The following is a 20,253-nucleotide window of genomic DNA, read 5'->3' on the forward strand; positions in this document are numbered from 1 at the left end:
ACTTGAATAAAGGTTGAAAAGGATCTGCAAATTATTGTAGTTTGTTTTTAATTTACATTTTACACAATGTCCCAACTTCATTGGGATTGAGGTTTTTATAAGGGAACAGAACCAACATGGAGGGGAAAAAAAACACTTTTTAAAAAATGGACACCCATTTAACACAATGTGCAACCATTGCGGGTGCCAAATATTCAGTCCCACAGTCAATATACTATGGATCCATACAGGCCTACCCAGAAAATTTACACCTCTACACTCTAAATATCCTCTGCTATGGTAACTTGCCAGCCTTGTGAAAATTGTGTATTCACACAGATATTTTCTGTGAGATGATCACACATTCGCCCACCTCAGTGTCCTGTCAGGATGCTGCTATAGATATCCACAGCGAGTATCGCAAGAAGGAGATGGCAATGACTGAGAGCCAGTGATGAGAGGAGGCAAATGAGAAAGATCCGGCGGAACAGAGAAAAGAGTGAGCCTAAGAGACAGGGAAATGGTGAACAATAATAATCCCACAACCAGTGAGTTTCCAAAAAGTGAGAGAACATGTGCGAACTGAAAAAAAGGGAATGATGGAAGGGAAAGAACAGGAAAATGAGCCCTGCTACCTGTCAGTGCATAAAAGCCTTTGCGTGTTAAATCCACATCTCCTCATACCCGCTCTTACCCATGGAGTGCCTCCACCTAATGAGCCGAGGGCCTCCCAATGCCTCCTCTATACTATACTGCCCTCACACCGCCATTAAAAAGTGTGATACAGACTCATTTATCGCATTCACAGCAGCACCTAACAGCATTTGTTTTTGTCACAACTTGCACCTGTAATACTGTCATGTCACCTGTGATTTTCTTGATAGGTGGAAGGAACTGTCTTGTCACACACGCACACACACACACACACACACACACAACTCTTCTTTCTCTCATTCTCACTTTCTCTCTCTCTTATGTAATTTCTCTTTTGCAACGTTATGGTCAACCAATTAACTAAAGCAATACAGTCAAATTGTACAACCCCAATTCCAATGAAGTTGGGATATTGTGTTAAACATAAATAAAAACAGAATACAATGATTTGCAAATCACATTCATCCTAATTTAATTTAATTCAATACACTACAAAGATAAGATATTTAATGTTCAAACGGATAAACTTTGAACTTAAATTTTATGGCTGCAACACGTTCCAAAAAAGCTGGGACAGGTGGCAAAAAAGACTGAGAAAGGTGAGGAATGCTCATCAAGCACCTGTTTGGAACATCCCACAGGTGAACAGGCTAATTGGGAACAGGTGGGTGCCATGATTGGGTATAAAAGTCATAAGCAAAGATGGGGCGAGGTTCACCTCTTTGTGAACAAGTACGTGAGAAAATAGTCGAACAGTTTAAGGACAATGGTCCTCAATGTAAAATTGCAAGGAATTTAGGGATTTCATCATCTACGGTCCATAATATCATCAAAAGGTTCAGAGAATGTGGACAAATCACTGCATGTAAGCGGCAGGGCCGAAAACCAACATTGAATTCCCGTGGCCTTCGATCCCTCAGGCGGCACTGCATCAAAATCCGACATCAATGTGTAAAGGATACCACCACATGGGCTCAGGAACACTTCAGAAAACCAATGTCAGTAAATATAGTTCGGCGCTACATCCGTAAGTGCAACTTGAAATTCTACTATGTAAAGCAAAAGCCATTTATCAACAACACCCAAAAACGTCGCCGGCTTTCGGCCCGAGCTCCTCTAAGATGGACTGACTCAAAGTGGAAAAGTGTTCTGTGGTCCGACGAGTTCACATTTCAAATTGTTTTTGGAAATTGTGGACGTCGTGTCCTCCGGGCCAAAGAGGAAAAGAACCATCAGAATCAGAATCAGAATCATCTTTATTTGCCAAGTATGTCCAAAAAACACACAAGGAATTTGTCTCCAGTAATTGGAGCCGCTTATGGACGCAAAGTTCAAAAGCCAGCATCTGTGATGGTAAGGGGCTGTGTTAGTGCCAATGGCATGGGTAACTTATACATCTGTGAAGGCACCATTAATGCTGAAAGGTACATACAGGTTTTGGAGAAACATGTGCTGCCATCCAAGCAACGTCATTTTCATGGACGCGTCGGCTTATTTCAGCAAGACAATGCCAAACCACATTCTGCACGTGTTACAACAGCGTGGCTTCGTAGTAAAAGTGTGCGGGTACTAGACTGGCCTGCCTGCAGTCCAGACCTGTATCCCATTGAAAATGTGTGGCGCATTATGAATCGTAAAATACGACAACGAAGGCCCCGGACTGTTGAACAGCTGAAGCTGTACATCAAGCAAGAATGGGAAAGAATTCCACCTATAAAGCTTCAACAATTAGTGTCCTCAGTTCCCAAACGTTTATTGAATGTTGTAATAAGAAAAGGTGATGTAACACAGTGGTAAACATGACCCTGTCCCAGCTTTTTTGGAACGTGTTGCAGCCATAAAATTCCAAGTTCATGAATATTTTTTAAAAACACAGTTTATCAGTTTGAACATTAAATATCTTGTCTTTGTAGTGTATTCAACTAAATATAGGTTGAACATGATTTGCAAATCATTGTATTCTGTATTTATTTATGTTTAACACAACGTCCCAACTTCATTGGAATTGGGGTTGTACAATAAGCGTGTGTGCTGTTGAAATTGCATGCATCATGCCTTGGTTACTTCCGCCAGTTTATAAGCAGGACTATACAACAAGTACGGTGTTTACTGTAAATGCGTGCAGAGGTGGGGCATAGGCCAAAGAAGGAGTCATTAAAAACATGTCAAAGATGTGGCTAAAGGTAATGTGTCTGTTCACATTTTAAAATCTGGCATGTTTGTCCAGAATTTTCTTTATCATTATTCTTGCAAGAATGTTGATGACAAAATTCAGGCAAATTTTCCAAATTCAAATACACAAACACACACACAGCCAATAAACATTTTGTTCATCTTTCTTTGTTTGTCACTTCTTACTGGTTGCCATGCTAGTTGTGAAAACTTTATTTTTTTACGCTTGTGCCAGCGGTGAAATCTAAATGTCATTTGAAGCATGGTTTTTTTTGTTTGTTTGTTTTGTTTCATAGCAACAGTGAAGTAGCATTCTTTTATAAAAGGTTCATGAATAGCTATGTGTGCAGTTAAATTAATTTCGCAGTTCAATGGGGACACTCGGGGGTTGCGTTGCTTAATGTTTTATGAGCAAACTAAGCAAGCAGCAGAATTTGAAAGAACAATATGTTTTTATACTTCATAAAATACTATAATTAATTCTTAAAATGACTGGTCTGAATGTAATTTGGAAAGAAAAAGAATAAAGGAGAGGGACTTCACATTAGAAGGACAACAGAAATGAACAGAATGGAGGATGACGAAATAGTCATCAGGAGGTGTGGTGAGAAATTCAAAGACCTGTGGGGGAAAGTTGGTGGACAATTACTGTTCTATTTATTTAGAAAGTAAAGCGATGGGTGCGATGGACAAGAGGTAACACCCGAAGTGAGGTTAGTGATCCATACTCACTTTTATGGGAAAGCAGGGAGACTTTTTTTACTTTTTTGCCAATAATTATTTGTCCCGTCGAAGGTGCTTCACTCCCAGCCTCATCAGCTCATGTTGCAAGTATTTGATTTATTCATTCTTGAAATTAAAATCTTGAAAATGCATCAATTTTAGAATCGTGTTTTGAAGGTTTGAGCAGTAGTTAAATTTTGAAAAACGTGATTAAATGGCCCTGTGTTTTATTCTTATATCAACTCAACAAGGCCTCTTTTGAAATACATTTAATTTCTTCTCCTTCCACTACTTTGAAACAGTTTGTGTTCTTGTTATTTGCAATATCATCTTATTTAAAGTAACAGAGTAAATTAATCATTTTGAGTATTAATATCATTGTAAAATCCCCTAAATGCTAATGCCCTAAAACTGAAACAAACCACTGAAGATATTACGCGTTTTACATTAAATTTCTGCTGAAGCAGACGTTTGATAATAGGAATTCTTCCTTATTAACCTAAGCACAGCGATGTTGTAAAACAACATTAGCCTCAAAAGTGGATGTGCATAATTGTGATCATTGTAAAATTCAGATTAGGTTGTCCAGATTACTGAAAAGAATCTTCTTTTCCTTTCAGTATGTCCCTTTAGGGGTCGCCACAGCGCATCATCCTTTTCCATGTAAGCCTTTCTCCTGCATCCTCCTCTCAAACACCAACTGCCCTCATGTCTTCCCTCACGACATCCATCAACCTTCTCTTTGGTCTTCCTCTAGCTCTATTGCCTGGCAGCTCCATTCTCATCATACTTCTACCAATATACTCACTCTCTCTCTCCTCTGGACGTGTCCAAACCATCAAAGTCTGCTCTCGCTAACTTTGTCTCCAAAACATCTAATCTTGGCTGTCCCTCTGGTGAGCTCATTTATATTTGTATCCAACCTGGTCACTCCTAGATGGAACCTCAACATCTTGATTTCGGCCACCTCCAGCTCTGCTTCCTGTTGTCTCTTCAGTGCCACTGTCTCTAATCCATACATCATGGCTGGCCTCACCACTGTCTTATAAACTTTGCCCTTCATCCTAGCAGAGACTTCTGTGACATAACACACCTGACACCTTCCTCCACCCATTGCAACTCACTTGGACAGGTTTCTTCACTTCCTGACCACACTCACCATTGCGCTGGACGGTTGACCCCAAGTATTTCAAGTCCTCCACCCTTGCTATCTCTTCTCCCTGTAGCCTCACTCTTCCCCCACCACCCCTCTCATTCATGCACATATATTCTGTTTTACTTCAGCTAATCTTCATTCCTCTGCTTTCCAGTGCATGCCTCCATCTTTTTAACTGTTCCTCCACCTGCTCCCTGCTTTCACTGCAGATCACAATGTCATCTGCAAACATCATGGTCCACGGGGATTCCAGCCTAACCTCATCTGTCAGCCTATCCATCACCACTGCAAACAGGAAGGGGCTCAGGGCTGATCCCTGATGCAGCACACCTCACCGCTGTTCTGCTGCCCTCGTACATGTCCTGTATTATTCTAACATACTTCTCTGCCACTCCAGACTTCCGCCTGCAGTACCACAGTTCCTCTCTAGGTACTCTGTCATAGGCTTTCTCTAGATCTACAAAGACACAATGTAGCTCCTTCTGACCTTCGCTGTACTTTTCCATCAACATCCTCAAGGCAAATAATGCATCTGTGGTACTCTTTCTAAGCATGAAACCATACTGTTGCTCGCAAATACTCACTTCTGTCCTGAGTCTAGCCTCCACTACTCTTTCCCATAACTTCATTGTGTGCCTCATCTACTTTATTCCTCTATAGTTTCCACAGCTCTGCACATCACCCTTGTTCTTAAAAATGGGCACCAGCACACTTTTCCTCCATTCCTCAGGCATCTTCTCACGTGCCAGAATTCTATTGAACAAGATGGTCAAAAACTCCACACCCACCTCTCCTAGATGTTTTCATACCTCCACAGGAATGTCATCAGGACCAACTGCCTTTCCATTTTTCATTGTCTTTAATGCCTTTCTAACTTACCCCTTACTAATCATTGCCACTTCCTGTTCCACCACACTTGCCTCTTCTACACTCCCTTCACTCTCATTTTCTTCATTAATCAACTCCTCGAAGTATTCTTTCCATCTAGCTAGCACACTGCTGGCACCAGTCAACATATTTCCATCTCTATTCTTAACCACCCTAACCTGCTGTACATCCTTCCCATCTCTATCCCTCTGTCTGGCCAGCCTGTATAGATCCTTTTCTCCTTCTTTAGTGTCCAACCTACCATACATGTCATCATATGCCTCTTGTTTGGCCTTTGCCACCTCTACCTTTGCCCTGTGTCACATCTCAATGTATTCCTTTCGCCTGTCCTCGGTCCTCTCAGTGTCCCACTTCTTCTTAGCTAACCTTTTTCCTTGTATGATTTCCTGTACTGTGAGGTTCCACCACCAAGTCTCCTTCTCTCCTTTCCTGCCAGAAGATATACCAAGTACTCTCCTGCCTGCCTCTCTGATCACCTTGGCTGCAGTGGTCCAGTCTTCTGGAAGCTCCTCCTGTCCACCAAGAGCCTGTCTCACCTCTTCACGAAAAGCTGCACAACACTCGTCCTGTCTCAGCTTCCACCACATGGTTCTCTGCTCTGCCTTTGTCTTCCTAATCTTCCTCCCCACCACCAGAGTCATCTTACACACCACCATTCTATGCTGTCTAGCCACACTCTCCCCTACCACTACCTTACAGTCTGTAACCTCCTTCAGATTACAACATCTGCACAAGATGTAATCCACCTGCGTGCTTCTAACTCCGCTCTTGTAGGTCACCCTATGTTCGTGCCTCTTCTGGAAATGTGTTCACTACAGCCACTACATCCTTTTTGCAAAGTCTACCACCATCTGTCCCTCCAAGTTCCTTTCCTGGGTGCCGTACTTACCCATCACTTCTTCATCACCCGTATTTCCTTCACCAACATGTCCATTACAATCTGCACCAATCACGACTCTCTCTCTGTCTGGGATGCTCAGAACTACTTCGTCTAGCTCCTTCCAAAATTTCTCTTTCACCTCTAGGTCACATCCTACCTATGGGGCATAGCCAGTAATCACATTATACATAACACCCTCAATTTCAAGTTTCAGCCTCATCACTCGATCTGATACTCTTTTCACCTCCAAGACATTCTTAGCCAACTCTTCTTTTAAAATAACCCCGACTCCATTTCTCTTCCCATCTACACCATGGTAAAATAATTTAAACCCTGCCCCTAAACTTCTAGCCTTAATGCCTTTCCACCTGGTCTCCTGGACACACAATGTATCAACCTTTCTCCGAATCATCATGTCAACCAACTCCCGAGATTTTCCTGTCATAGTCCCAACATTCAAAGTCCCCACATTCAGTTCTAGGCTCTGTGCTTTCCTCTTCTCTTTCTGCCGAAGAACCCGCTTTCCACCTCTTCTTCTCCTTCGACTTCGACCCACAGTAGCTGCATTTCCAACGGCGCCGGTTGACGGCGCCGGTGGCGGACGTTGTTAACTCGGGCCACGACCGATCCGGTATGGAATTCTTTGGATGAACGCTTATATTGGTTTGGCAAAGTTTTAAGCCGGATGCCCTTCCTGACGCAACCCTCTGCATTTATCCGGGCTTGGAACCAGCCTACAGTTTGCACTGGCTTGTGCTCCCCATAGGGCTGGATTAGATTACTGAAAAGAATAAAGGGGTAATTCTATTACTATTCCTTTGTGAGGTGAGGAACGTATGTGTTGACATTAAACATTCAAATGTACTTACAGATGTGAACATATGAATATCCCACATGCCGTGAATACAGATAAGTAAGAAGAAAACATAGATCTTAAGGGTGGTCAGATGAATGGCAGCAATTTAAAGAAGGGAAAAAAAAGTGTGTTTACTTTAACCTCCCACGATAGAAAGTGCTCATCTACCTGAGGGTTAAGTGCCTCAAAACATCTCGGCGCATTAGTAGAGGGATGGCTGGACAAAGCCTTGCAACAGGCTGCATCACAGCTTGTCCCTGTGGCCAAGTAGCTGCACCGAGGGGGATGGAAAGGCACATTAAAATAAATTGATTAAGAAAGCAGCTTCAAGTTGATTGATTAAAAACCCTTGCAGTCCTTTTTCTTTCATTTTTGGTATTTTTTGTTTGGTTCCTGCAGCAAAGTCAGGGTCCAGAAAATACCTAAGTGTCATATACTGCCTGTAGTTCCATTTTTGTAGCCAGGAGGGCGCTTTGCGTTCTCTCACTCTCTCTCTCTCTCTCTTTCTCTCTCTCTCTTGCTCTCTCTTGCTCTCTCTCTCCCCTCTCTTGTCTGTTTTCAGCACCTGTCTGCAATCAGCCTTATCACCACCAGTATATAAACCTGCCTGTTCCAGGAAATCCTCGCCGAAGTATTGCAGTTACTTTCAGTGGTACCACAGCCCATTTACCTCCTGTAAGTCACCCTATTCCTTGTTCCCTTTTTGACTCCTGTGTCTCCTTGTTCCAGTGTGTTTCCCCCCCGTGTTCCTGATCCACGTAATTCCTGCCGCCAAGCCAGCCGCCTGTCCTCACCACTGCCTGCCACCTGTCCACACCACCGCCAGCCAACCCACCTAGGACCATCACCATTACCTTTCATCAATAAACTATTCATCCTTTCACATCTGCCTCCGACTCCTCTTGGATCCAGCCACTCTCTATTCATGTCACTACGATCAGGAAGAAAACTGCTTGTTGAATGTGAAAGGTGGAATAAAACACTCTTCACTTGTAGCCATACCCTTTACATCACCCGACATGGCAGTGCTCTGTTAGGGCTATCGTCTCCCTTTCGTGGGAAAGTCATTTTTTATGCACCTGAGCATGTACACTTTTCATCTACAAGTATGCTCCCATTTATACTTCTGACACACCCACCACGCGTAACCGATGACGGGAATGAGTGCGCAAACAGCAAAGTGGCATGAGTCCTTGACTTCTGAGGCTGGCTGTAAATTATGGAGCCTGGAGTTCTCTTGAGAATTGCGAATGTCATTTAAATCCATGACAAAAACTAAAATACACTATAAATATAAAAATACCAGATGTGTCATCGGCCAGTCTGGACGTGTCCACCATTCCACAAACACACTAACACTTTGACGCAGAGCATGTTTTTAAATTCTGTATAAAATAAATCCAATAAAAGTAATTTGCATCAGAATACTGACTGAATGCAAGTTTGAAGGTCCATTGATAAAAAAAGGAGGTGTGCCTGCCATTCTATAGATCAGCGATGCCCAACTTTCCTTCCACCAGCGACCGGGCAAGTCACTTTAATGTAAACGTATTTGGACGACCGGCATAGAAGCAAGTATAAATTTTTTTTAAATATCTGCAATTTGAAAACAATCAAAAGGCGTGTCTTTTAAGCCAGTGGCAGCATGTTGGGTGCAGAATCACTCCACGCGGTTGTCGGTGAAAAAAGTCAGCCAGCGCCAATATTCTTCATCAATAATTATCATAGCTGGAACGCTGTAATAACTGACTCACATCGACTATTTCATCATTTCATCATCATGTTTTGTTCAGTCTCTTTACATACATTTGATAGGTTTCTGAAAGTTGCCTACAACGTGGTAATATATGATGTAACTGAATCCAAACTTCAAGTGCCATATGATGTTTCACCTTCATGGGGCGTTGAACTTACAAAACAGCCACTGGAGCGCGTAAGAGGAGAAGCGCTTAAGTTGATGGGAATATGCACGAAAAGCGTGCCACAAAGGTGTTTAAATGACAGACTGAGGTTGATGGGAGAATCCGTCCAGCCAGAAACGTGTGGAACTGCGCGCCTTTTCTGACTTAAGCACATGGGAAAATATAGCCCTAAGTCATTTGTGGTGATGCAATGACATCATTGTCATGTCATTGCTATTCTCTCCATAGGCTTCCCTACTCAGAAAAACTCCAACGGCATCAAAATGAATTTGAGCTCAGAAAACAAAAGCTCAATCATCACAGGCGGAACATTTTTATTTTTTTTATTTTTTATTTTTGTATGCTGATAATGCTTATGCACTCCAAAAAAATATTTTTGTGTGAATGTCTGTCGCAGCATGCAGTCCTACTTTTGTGCCACACAGCAGCATTAGTAAGACTGTTCAGCTCAATAACAATAGTGGGATAGCTTGTCTCTCAGCATAAACATATTTTTGGGGCACACATAGCAAAATCTAAATAACTTTTTGGCCATGTAGTAACTTCAGTTTCACAGTAATACTACTACTAATAATAATAATTGATTTTACACATATTTTTGTGTGTGTACAGAAGTAATCTGAGACACTTACAACACTTGTTTACAGTTTAATACCGTTTGGTGTTTTCAGTGTGGGAATAATTTATGTTTATAGTGAATGATTGTCTTTCAGCAGTCACTCAAAAACATTTTGTCAAACCAAAACACAAACCGCACTAAAAAAAAAAAAAAAACGGATTCTCTAGCCTAGTGGCACTTAAACACATATGCGCTGGTTTAAGCGCGATGTATTTGCACTGAAATGGAGCGTGATATTGATCATGAACCTTTGCTGCTTTCAGGCCAGCTTTATCTGTAAAATATCCCCGCTGCATCGGGGCAGGAGGAGGGTTGAAATGGTTTGCGATCCTGGCACATGCACCATCCCCGCACGGTGATTATAGCAAAGGGAGGCTGGCGATGCTTTACTGGACCACACCTCCAACGAGGCGTGGGTAACGGCGTGACTTCATCGCGTCAAGTGGAGCGCTGGGGGGGGGGGGGGGAAATCATGCGAGGCGTCTGTGTGCTGATTTCGACCATTTAATCACCGCTATTTTGAAAACTGATGAAACATGTATTCATTGTTCATTAAAACAGTCGCACAGTGAAGGTTGTCCAATATTTATCCATTGCCTGTGTTAGTTTCCCCCCAGTAATAACTGAATAAGAGCATGCCAAGGGAAGAGGTGCGTATGAAAGAGAGAGACATTGGGACTTGTATGTGAGGTGGGGAGGCTGAGGAGGGAGGGCCGTTCGCATGACATCATTCGCTCAGTCGGTGCTCGGACTCGCTTGTAGTTCCTCCAAGTGCGCACGGCGGCTGGTGCTGATCGACGCGCGTCCTCAGCAAGCTGGATTTTAAGTAGCTAACCATACCTATATATTAATCCCGCTAGAGAAACTGGTGAAACGACTGGACCTACCGCTGGGAAACACTTTTAAACGCAAAAAAAAACCAAACAAAAAAAAAAAAAACTCGGGGATTACTGCTTATTTTCAACATGAAGATGTGACGGTTTACACGCAAGAACCGCAAAGGAAGTCCGAGGCAGATAAAGGTAAGGAGGCTCCTGTGTACACTTTCGCACCCACATTTATGGCATTTTGTAAAGGGTGCGGGAGTCCAACCCATGTTATTCTCCACAAATTGACCATTTAGGCACGTGCCCGTTCGGTTTCGCAGCGCGCAATTGCGCCGTGCGTTAATATCAAAATACCGCACCCAGGGCGCACATGCAGGGGAGTAGACTAGACCGTGTTTCTAATATTTTTTGGGGTCACAGACGGTTACAATTCTGCCAGATGCATACCCGTGTGTCCCGAACACCGCGATGCTTCTTCTGGTGTCTCGATACGCGAAGGACCCAGATTATGTTGGCGCAGCAGTGGTTCTGAAAAGACAGTTCGAGCGGAATCGGCTTCCCTCTGCCACACTCACAAAAATATAATCATAATTGGCAAACATGCAACTGAATGCATTTCCCCGTTTCTATGCATGTTTTTATTTTTATTTTTTATTTTTTTCTAGCTGGTTTTGAAGCATATTTATCACTCTTATTTGGGCAGAGGCGTGTGTAAAAAGTCAATTTAATTTTTAACAAAGAGTTTTTAAGAGAGACACGACTGCGCTTTGGATTGTGATTCTTTTCACTGGTCATTTCTAATCACTTTATTCCACTTGACTCGCTTGCCCAACAATCGTTCCCTGGCTCTCACCAGTACTGTTCTCTTCTTCTTTCTCCTCACGGCGTCTATATGCATAAGTGGAGCCTCAGGTGGACATGTTGGAGTTTAGAGACCAAGGTATACATTCCATGATCTCGATCATTTTCTTTTCGCACGCCCAACGTTGCAAGCGGACGGTGAGAAAGAACTTGGGGTTATTTTCTAGGATGTCTTTCAGATGTGTGATGATGCGGTACTGATGACACATTTGACTGATCTATTCGGATCACATGAATGGCAGTGAATTGCAATAATAATTTTGATTATTAGAATTAGATATTTCAAAATTGTACACAAAGGGCATAATTCTAAAACAATGATTGCAGTGCACATTCATATTTTTCTTCAAACAAAATATTGATTTTTTAAAAGAATGAATTCTCCATTCTTTATGGTCTGCTGTTATAGCAATGAGTGCCTGCAAAGCTCATAAAATCCAAAGAACAATATTTTGCCACCACCCTGGTTGTTAGAAAGAAAATGGCTTTATTCTTTTTTTTGTTTGTTTGTTTTTTCACTCTGGAGCTGCAGTAACCCAGTTAAAGATTTTTACGGTGCCTGGGAATGGCTCACAGGCACGCAGCACAATGTAATGTAATCAAATTTATGATGTTGTTGTGTTTTACAATTTTCGGTTAAGCTCTGAGTCGTGAAAAATTCTTAAGTCCCCCAACAACAGCCAACCCACCACAAACACCTCATTGCTATGATGCCCAGGAGGAGGCATCCAAGCAAGGCATGTAACATCCACCAGTGGATTAGTATACTCGCTCACTGACTGCCTGCACCCAACCTTCCTGGAACTAGTCCAGCCCTTTCTAATATATTATATATTCTGATTTATGCCACCTCAGATTTATTCTGGCAACCAATCATACGCTGTTTGAGTTTTTTTGCTTTTCCATATTTCACTTTCAATTACACCGAAAAGTTTGGCCTCCTGCAGCGAAGTCATTAAAATCTGGGCAACAGATGATGTAATGCATGACATGGCGTATACACACCATGAGATGTGCTCACTATGTTTTTTTTTATTGTGATGCATGTTGTAAAGGCACAAGAGCACCCCTGTGATTTTTTTATGATATGATTTGTTATATGTGAAAGCTTCAGTTTGAATTATAATTCTCGTGATCGCTCACCCAGAGATATGTCTACTTTAGTCTTTTCTTGTTGCGATTAAGATGTGGTGCCACACAATGATCACCATGACAGGAGGGAGTCCATCACTGCTGCCTTAGCAGAGAAGCCTGTGGACGAACAGCTATTAGAGTCCTTGCAGACTTAATGGTCTGGATACATTTTATGAAGCGTCTCCTCTCCTGGCATTATGTTGGACATAATATTTTTTTTTCTCTCTGAGATTTTAAGGTAGCTTTTATTCAGAACACTTTTTCTTTTACCTTTTAGTTGGGTGGCTTTGTGGTACCGCCATAGTTTGAGGTGCATTTTCTAACCTGGTTGAAACCAAGCATGGCTCCACCATGCACAATTCTTGACTTGCCATCAATCAAGCAGCCACTCTCTATGTATGAGATGGGTGATTGGAGGGCATGCTCAAGCATCCGTTGTTTTCTCCTGCTGTAATGCACCTCACTTATGCTCACCTGTCACAAGATGGACAGCCAAGATTGTTTCTGGGCCGTGGTGGAGGCCACTACGGTTAAAAATGCCTCGCACACTAGCGCACACACGCACATGTCGTTTTATTACATTTACAAGATGAACTATACGTCATGCTCCTCAGGGTTGTTGGAGCCGTACAAGTGTGCGGTCATCGTGGTTTTGTGTGGTATGTATGGAAACCAATACAAATGGGGGATATGGCAGATGTGGCTTGCTTTTTCAATGAGGGATTTGTAGACAGGGTATAGGTAGCTGTATTATCTACTGTACATTAATAGAGTTATAATCATACGGGCAGAAAATTGGAGGACATCCAGCAATTAGAATTTTCTTTGTGGCACATACTTTGTTCATAAACACAAGCTTTGTTTGAGAAAAAGCTTGTGTCGGGCTTATCATCTCTTGGTCCCAAATGCCAGTACTTATGGAGTGAGCCATAATTCCTCCATTTTCTTATGACCTACTAAGCGGCCCAGTTCATTCGTTTCACCACGGTAACATTATTTACTGTAGCCCTTATCAAGCTCGCATATACAGCACTGGGTGCTTTAGTGGGGCAGAAATAGAGTCAACTGCATAGTGTATATCAGTGATTTCCAACCACTGTGCCGCAGCACATTAGTGTGTCATGAGAGATCATCAGGTATGCCATGGGAACTTATCGAATTTCACTTAATTGGTACAAAAATGCATACCATATTTGTTCATCTATCTGTGCCAGTGACATACAGTGACTTTCAGAGCATTTAAATGTTAAATGTTCTTCCTCTAGATGGCAGAAGGCTTTTTAACCTGTTGGCATCCAAACACCCAAAAAATCACTTTGTATTCAATAAAAGAGACCCAGATTTCACATTGAGTAGGTAAATGTCCAAGTAAATTGAGAGGTGGCTAAAAAAAAAAAAAAAAAAAGGTGGGACACATTTTAATCATGTGCAACCGATATAGAGGTCAGGTTACCGGTAAGTACTTTCTTGCAGTCCACTGAATAATAGTGCTTTGATACAAATAGTTATGATGACCTTAATATCAAAATCTATATGACCAAAAAGAAAGAAGAAAAGGCTTGTTTATGTCCACAGAGCTTTTTCAATGTTTACTGTGTCGTTTGAGAGATTTACACGCTTGTTAGCTGTCACCTCCAGGTGAAAAGCAGGTTATTATTTCCTATTATTTTTCCTTTGGCACAGTTGGAAAATAGGTGCAGTACAACGACTCTCAATCTCTGAATTTCCTATTTCATCCCAACCTTGCCTTCACCAATTCAGGCATCTACCAACATAAAAAAGGCAGTTTGTTTTCACACCGTGTAACAATCAGGGTAAATAAACAGTTAAAGGCTGTTGGTGGTCTTAAGAACTTGGAGAAAGGAAGTCAAGGGGTGAATTAGTTTGGGTTAGTACTCGTTACATAAATACGCAAGTAAAACTACTGTATAATGTGCATTTTCATTGCATTCAGCCTTCTGTTAAATTTCTGTATGCCATATTCTCAAGCTAAGCTTGTGAGGAAGCATATGGTTTTCAAATTGTAAATGTTTCTGGGATATTTAAAAATGAAAGGTAGAAGACATTTCCTTTGTACTTGTTGAACAACAATTTGTCATTTCAAATTGCTCATACTTGAGAGAAGGTCTAGACTAGCAGAATGAGGCCACAAAATGCACTATGAACACTCTGCTCTGTAAAGCCTGACACTTTAATGTATTTGATGTGTACACACTTGCCTGCAACATGCTTAAATGTCAAGAAGAGTGAGGACAAGATCCATTCCCTGGAAGGTAACAGACTATAAGCTACAGCTTTGTTTTATGAAGGCTATAGTTATGGCAATTATAACCCTGCTTGCTTTGAATTTATGCATACCGGTATATATATGTATAATCATCAACATTTAGAAATATAGATTCTGTTATCCCACACTATTTTGTACAGACTTTATTATCCTATGTGTGAAGCAGCAATAAACTCTGTTTAAAATGCGCAGCAAACTGCAGTTTCATTCCTAACGATGATAAGCACCATGTCTGTTTTGTGGCAGCCTTTGTCATGTCATTTTGACCAATAAGTGTTCAAGCAAGGGATCCTTCACGTTCCATTTTTCTTTTTAAAACACAGGTATTTTCGATGAAAGATACTTTTAAAGGTTAAGCAATGTGTTCAACGCATGGCAAAACTTTTTTGGTTTAATTAAGAGAAGAAATTGCTTCCTCGTTGACAGTATACATAATAAAATATAACAAAAATATGTGAAGAAATAAAATGGCTTTATAGAGTGTAATTGAATTGAAAGTCACGCATAGACTGTAGTATTTGTATTTGATGTGTGCTGTTAAAGGTTGTGGCCTAGTTGGTGACGTCAGGAGCTGTGACTACAGCTCCGGTTGGTCATTTAGCTTGCGATTAGTTCAGTGTTAGCGTATTCTCCATGCTCCTTTCAAGTGTTTTTATTGTGTATTTGTGTGTTTGACTGTTTGTTCTATTCAATAAACGGTGAAAGTGCAACGGCAACTGTGGCTCTTCTTTTTTTTCCACTTCACTCGAGTGACAGCATATCTGAAGTATTTCTGCCTATCTCATCATTCAGATTTTGGCTCACAATAAAAAGCCAAAAATCGACCAAGCTCATCATTCAAAAAATGGTAAGTAGGGGCACTCATGAGTCAAGGTATCACTGTATTGGAGGAAATTCCTCCATCCATCCATCCATCCATTTTCTGAGCCACTTATCCTCACAAGGGTCACGGGAGTGCAGGAGCCTATCCCAGCTATCTTCGGGCAGGAGGCGGGGTACACCCTGAACTGGTCGACAGCCAATCGCAGGGCACATATAAACAAACAACCAGTCGCACTCACATTCACACCTACGGGCAGTTTTAGAGTCTTCAATTAACCTACCATGCATGTTTTTGGGAAGTGGGAGGAAACTGGAGTGCCTGGAGAAAACCCACGCATTTACGGGGAGAACATGCAAACTCCACACAGGCGGTGCCGGGATTTGGACCCCGGTCCTTAGAACTTTGAGGCAGACGCTCTAACCAGTCGTACACTGTGCCGCCCAGGAAATTCACAATATGTTATTCCATTTGAAAAGAAAACTACAAAAATAAATTTCTGGATTCATATCAATTTGAACTAAAATATGATTAACCAATTTTATAATCAACAACATTAAGCGATTTGTCAATGTTTCACATGTTCAGACCATGGCAATAAATTGTTTAATAGAATAAAAACAATGTTTGTAAAATGTTTCTCAGAATAATGAAAAATAATTTTAATTGTATATTATATGCATGTTTTTGATATATAATACAAATTGATTGATCCAATTGTCGTTTCAGAGCCATCACAAAAGGCTGATGTAGTGGATGAACCTTGTCTCAATTTACTGTCACCTTTAGAAGAGCACTTCATGATTGCAGAGGGAGTCATAGATCAGATTCATTGATCAAAAACTCTACTCTCGTGAAGGTTGCATCATGTCACATCAGAATAGATGGTGTGTGTCTGTGTGAGTTCTTAATTTATGTAGAACCCCAATTTCAATGAAGTTGGGACGTTGTGTTAAACATAAATAAAAACAAACTACGATGATTTGCAAATCATGTTCGACCTATATTCAATTGAATACAATACAAAGACAAGATATTTAATGTTAAAACTGATAAACTTTATTATTTTTAGCAAATAATCATTAACTTAGAATTTTACGGCTGCAACACGTTCCAAAAAAGCTGGGACAGGGTGATGTTTACCACTGTGTTACATCACGTTTTCTTTTAACAACATTCAATAAACGTTTGGGAACTGAGGACACTAATTGTTGAAGCTTTGGAGGTGGAATTCTTTCCCATTCTTGCTTGATGTACAGCTTCAGCTGTTCAAGAGTCCGGGGTCTCCATTGTCGTATTTTAGGCTTCATAATGCGCCACACATTTTCAAAGGGAGACAGGTCTGGACTGCCGGCAGGCCAGTCTAGTACCAGCACTCTTTTACTAAGAAGCCACGCTGTTGTAACATGTGCAGAATTTGGTTTAGCATTGTCTTGCTGAAATAAGCAGGGGCGTCCATTAAAAAGACGTTGCTTGGATGGCAGCATATGTTTCTCCAAAACCTGTATGTACCTTTCAGCATTAATGGTGCCTTCACAGATGTGTAAGTTACCCATGCCATTGGCAGTAACACAGCCCCATACCATCACAGATGCTGGCTTTTGAACTTTACATGGATAAAAGTCCAGATTGTGAAGGACTTGGGGCTTTTATTATGAAACCAAAAGAAGGTGAACCCTTAATTTATTGGGTAAACCTTTGTAAAAATGCCACAAACTAATGTGAATGCTCAGGGAGGGAGGAGGAACGCTAATGCACCACAATGTATTATGTAAAAAAAAAAAAAACTTAAACAACTTATAGATTCAGTTCTAGAAATGTAAATACACCTTTTATCAGTCATCACTGTCCGATGTGTGTGTTGGTTTTATTAAAGAAAATGTTGAGCTCAGAATGTGCACATAGAGGAATGGCCTGTTTATGTCTCCTATAGACATTTTTCTAAGCTCTTAACAATCTATAGAAAAGTCAAAAGTACATGATCACAAAAAGCTCATGATGTACCGGTAATCAAAGCATTGTCTTTAAATTTCACATTAAAATCAGTATTATACAATTTTATTGTCAATCATCTGATCATTACCCGACGTTGACAGCACTTAATTTCTTGAGGGTTCGGTAAATGCTCGCGCGACGTCTCTAAAATTAACTGTAGCCCACCAGATCTGGGTTCAAATAACAAACCAATTATTTATACTCTGTGGTGAGTAGACAATTAAGAAACCTCTCCATGGGAGAGACATATGTAAATGTCCTCGGTGGAGAGTCCTGCTGAGGGTATTTCACTGTGCAGCCACCAACCACCCCTAAGGGTCGTAAGTCTTGAAGGTCACGGTAGAATTTTACATTCTCCCACCTCTTCTATCCTTCGCCATGTCTCCTCCAGTCTCTCTGCGAATGTGTCCTGCCAGGTTGGCAAGGATAATGCCTTCAACAACAGCAGAAAAGAGAAAACACTGTCTTGTCCTGTTTAGCCATCATCATAGTCAAAGACATTACGAACAATGAATGATTCATACAGTTGGAGAATCATTTATGTTTAATTCAATTTGTACTGTAAGGCATCAGCCATGGAGTAGATTCCCGGTTGTGGGTATGTTGTTGGGGGTGAGGAGAAGGAGGAGAGTTATGCAATATCAAGGTAGAATTAAGACAGAGAGCGGCAACCATTGACGATGTCCTTGTACGTTCCTTTTGCAGGGCCTAATAAAACCCTCACCGGCTAGCATTGATCTCTCCCAGAACAATCCATTTAGGCTGAGTGTGCCTGGCCATGTGGGGCCTCTTCAATTATTAATGGCAGAATGCTGTGCAAGCTTCCGTTGAGATGCAACAATGTGCTCCGATAAACCTGTGAACTGGGGTTTGCAGGAAAGCAGAGGAGACAGAAAAAAAATTGTAGAAGATGCAGGACAAGATGCTGGTAACGTTTTTCTTGAAAAACTACTCATGGCTACAGGAGAGTGCTACCTGATTGAGTTAGGATTAGATTTAAAGCACCCACAGGCCAATAAAGTAGCTCCATGAATATGAATGCATTTTCCAACACAAGGCTGCAAAAAGAAAATTCCTGCAAGGAGAACAGAAAAAAGGAAGAAACTAAGTGGATGACAGGAAGAAGGGGAGATAAAATTATGAGAATATGGAGAGGACGTAAAGATGCTGGGAAGGCAATAAAGGATGATAAAGAAATGATGCCTCCTCCTGTATATCTTGAAGCAGTTAAGCTGTGGAATATGAGAGGTAATGGTAGAAAAAATATTGAGGATTAGAGTGTGTAGTAAACGAAAGAAGCATTCAGGGCTACATGGGGCAAGCACTTGACGAAAGTAAAGTGAAAGGCATGAAGAAGAGGGTAGAATTATAGATGAGACAGAGAGGAAGAGATGACTGGAAATGAGGCAGCGGTATACATCAAGGAAGAGGGTGGTGGATGGGACCTTTTGAAAGCAAGTCATGAACAACTATTGATCATGTCAGAGTTACAGTTGCATTTGTGCTAAGTGGAGATGTCTCAGCTTGGCTGCTTACAACCTTTTGCTGTGCTAAGGTTTTGTAATGATTGTGTGTCTAGAGGAAGTTACGGTACCTGTTCCAAGAAAAAAAATAAAAGAAACAATCTCATTTGGAAACTCCAGATTTCAATTATTGCCCAAGGCACTGTGTGGTACCATGTGCAGTATCCCAATGCTGTTCAATCAGAGCTGCTCTTCATATGATGAAGTCCTTAGTGTGTAAGGTCTGTTTTATTCTGCTGTTGGAAGCTTGCACACAGCTCTCATAAAACCAGACAGATATGCTTTACCTGATTTCCCCCGGTGTTCATTACTGAGCTCAGTTTCTGTTGTTTGTTACTTCTCAACACCTTTTTTGAATTTCCACAAGTCACCCACTCAAGTACCCAGAAACTGTATGTGTTCAAGAGGAGACGATTACGATGTTTGCCGTAGAGCTAAATGACTGAGGACATACATTTGGGGAGTGTGTTCCTTGAATCTTGAGTCTTTTATTGTCACAGGAGATTGTGGAGCTCCAATTAATAGACCAGTCAAAAGTTTTGCAAATGGTTTCTCAAATGATTGAATGAGAAACCGTGTCCAAACTTTGGAGTGGTAGTCTACATCTGTGGACCATACAAAGTATTCCCTGTTTGCTCTAATTTTGGCAATGATCATGCTAATAATTAACAGTGTTAAAATTTCTCCACATTACTCTGTCCTTACATGTAATAGCCAATAACGATATTACACTGTATACTATATCGGTGCATTTACAAATCCATAAATAGTAAATGAGCTTCGACTTGTATTGCACTTTACTACATTCAAGGTACTCAAAGCGCTTTCACACTGTCTCCTCATTCACCCATTTATGACGCAGCATCAGGAGCGACTGGGGGTTCAGTATATTGCTCAAGAATACTTGGACATAGTCACAGGGGCCGAGGGTCGAACCCACAACCTTTGGGTCGGGAG

The 20,253-nt window shown here is 41.3% G+C and overlaps 1 protein-coding gene and 1 long non-coding RNA gene across 11 annotated transcripts in view; one reads left to right on the forward strand and one right to left on the reverse strand.

Moving 5' to 3' along the window:
• Positions 1–20,253, reverse strand: part of LOC133480354 (uncharacterized) — a 117,231-nt gene that overhangs the window by 31,372 nt on the left and 65,606 nt on the right. The gene's annotated exons all lie outside the window — the stretch shown is intronic.
• Positions 10,590–20,253, forward strand: part of ptprsa (protein tyrosine phosphatase receptor type Sa) — a 295,610-nt gene continuing 285,946 nt past the window's right edge. For 2 of the 9 annotated variants that reach the window (XM_061778230.1, XM_061778234.1), the window contains exon 1: positions 10,591–10,871. The gene's annotated coding sequence lies outside the window, so the exon portion shown is untranslated. Of the gene's footprint in view, positions 10,872–20,253 lie in introns of all 9 variants that reach the window. The other 7 variants (XM_061778233.1, XM_061778236.1, XM_061778237.1 and 4 more) reach the window with 5 other exon arrangements.

Source organism: Phyllopteryx taeniolatus, chromosome 7 (assembly GCF_024500385.1).
Source record: "Phyllopteryx taeniolatus isolate TA_2022b chromosome 7, UOR_Ptae_1.2, whole genome shotgun sequence".
Taxonomy (NCBI): Eukaryota; Metazoa; Chordata; class Actinopteri; order Syngnathiformes; family Syngnathidae; genus Phyllopteryx; species Phyllopteryx taeniolatus.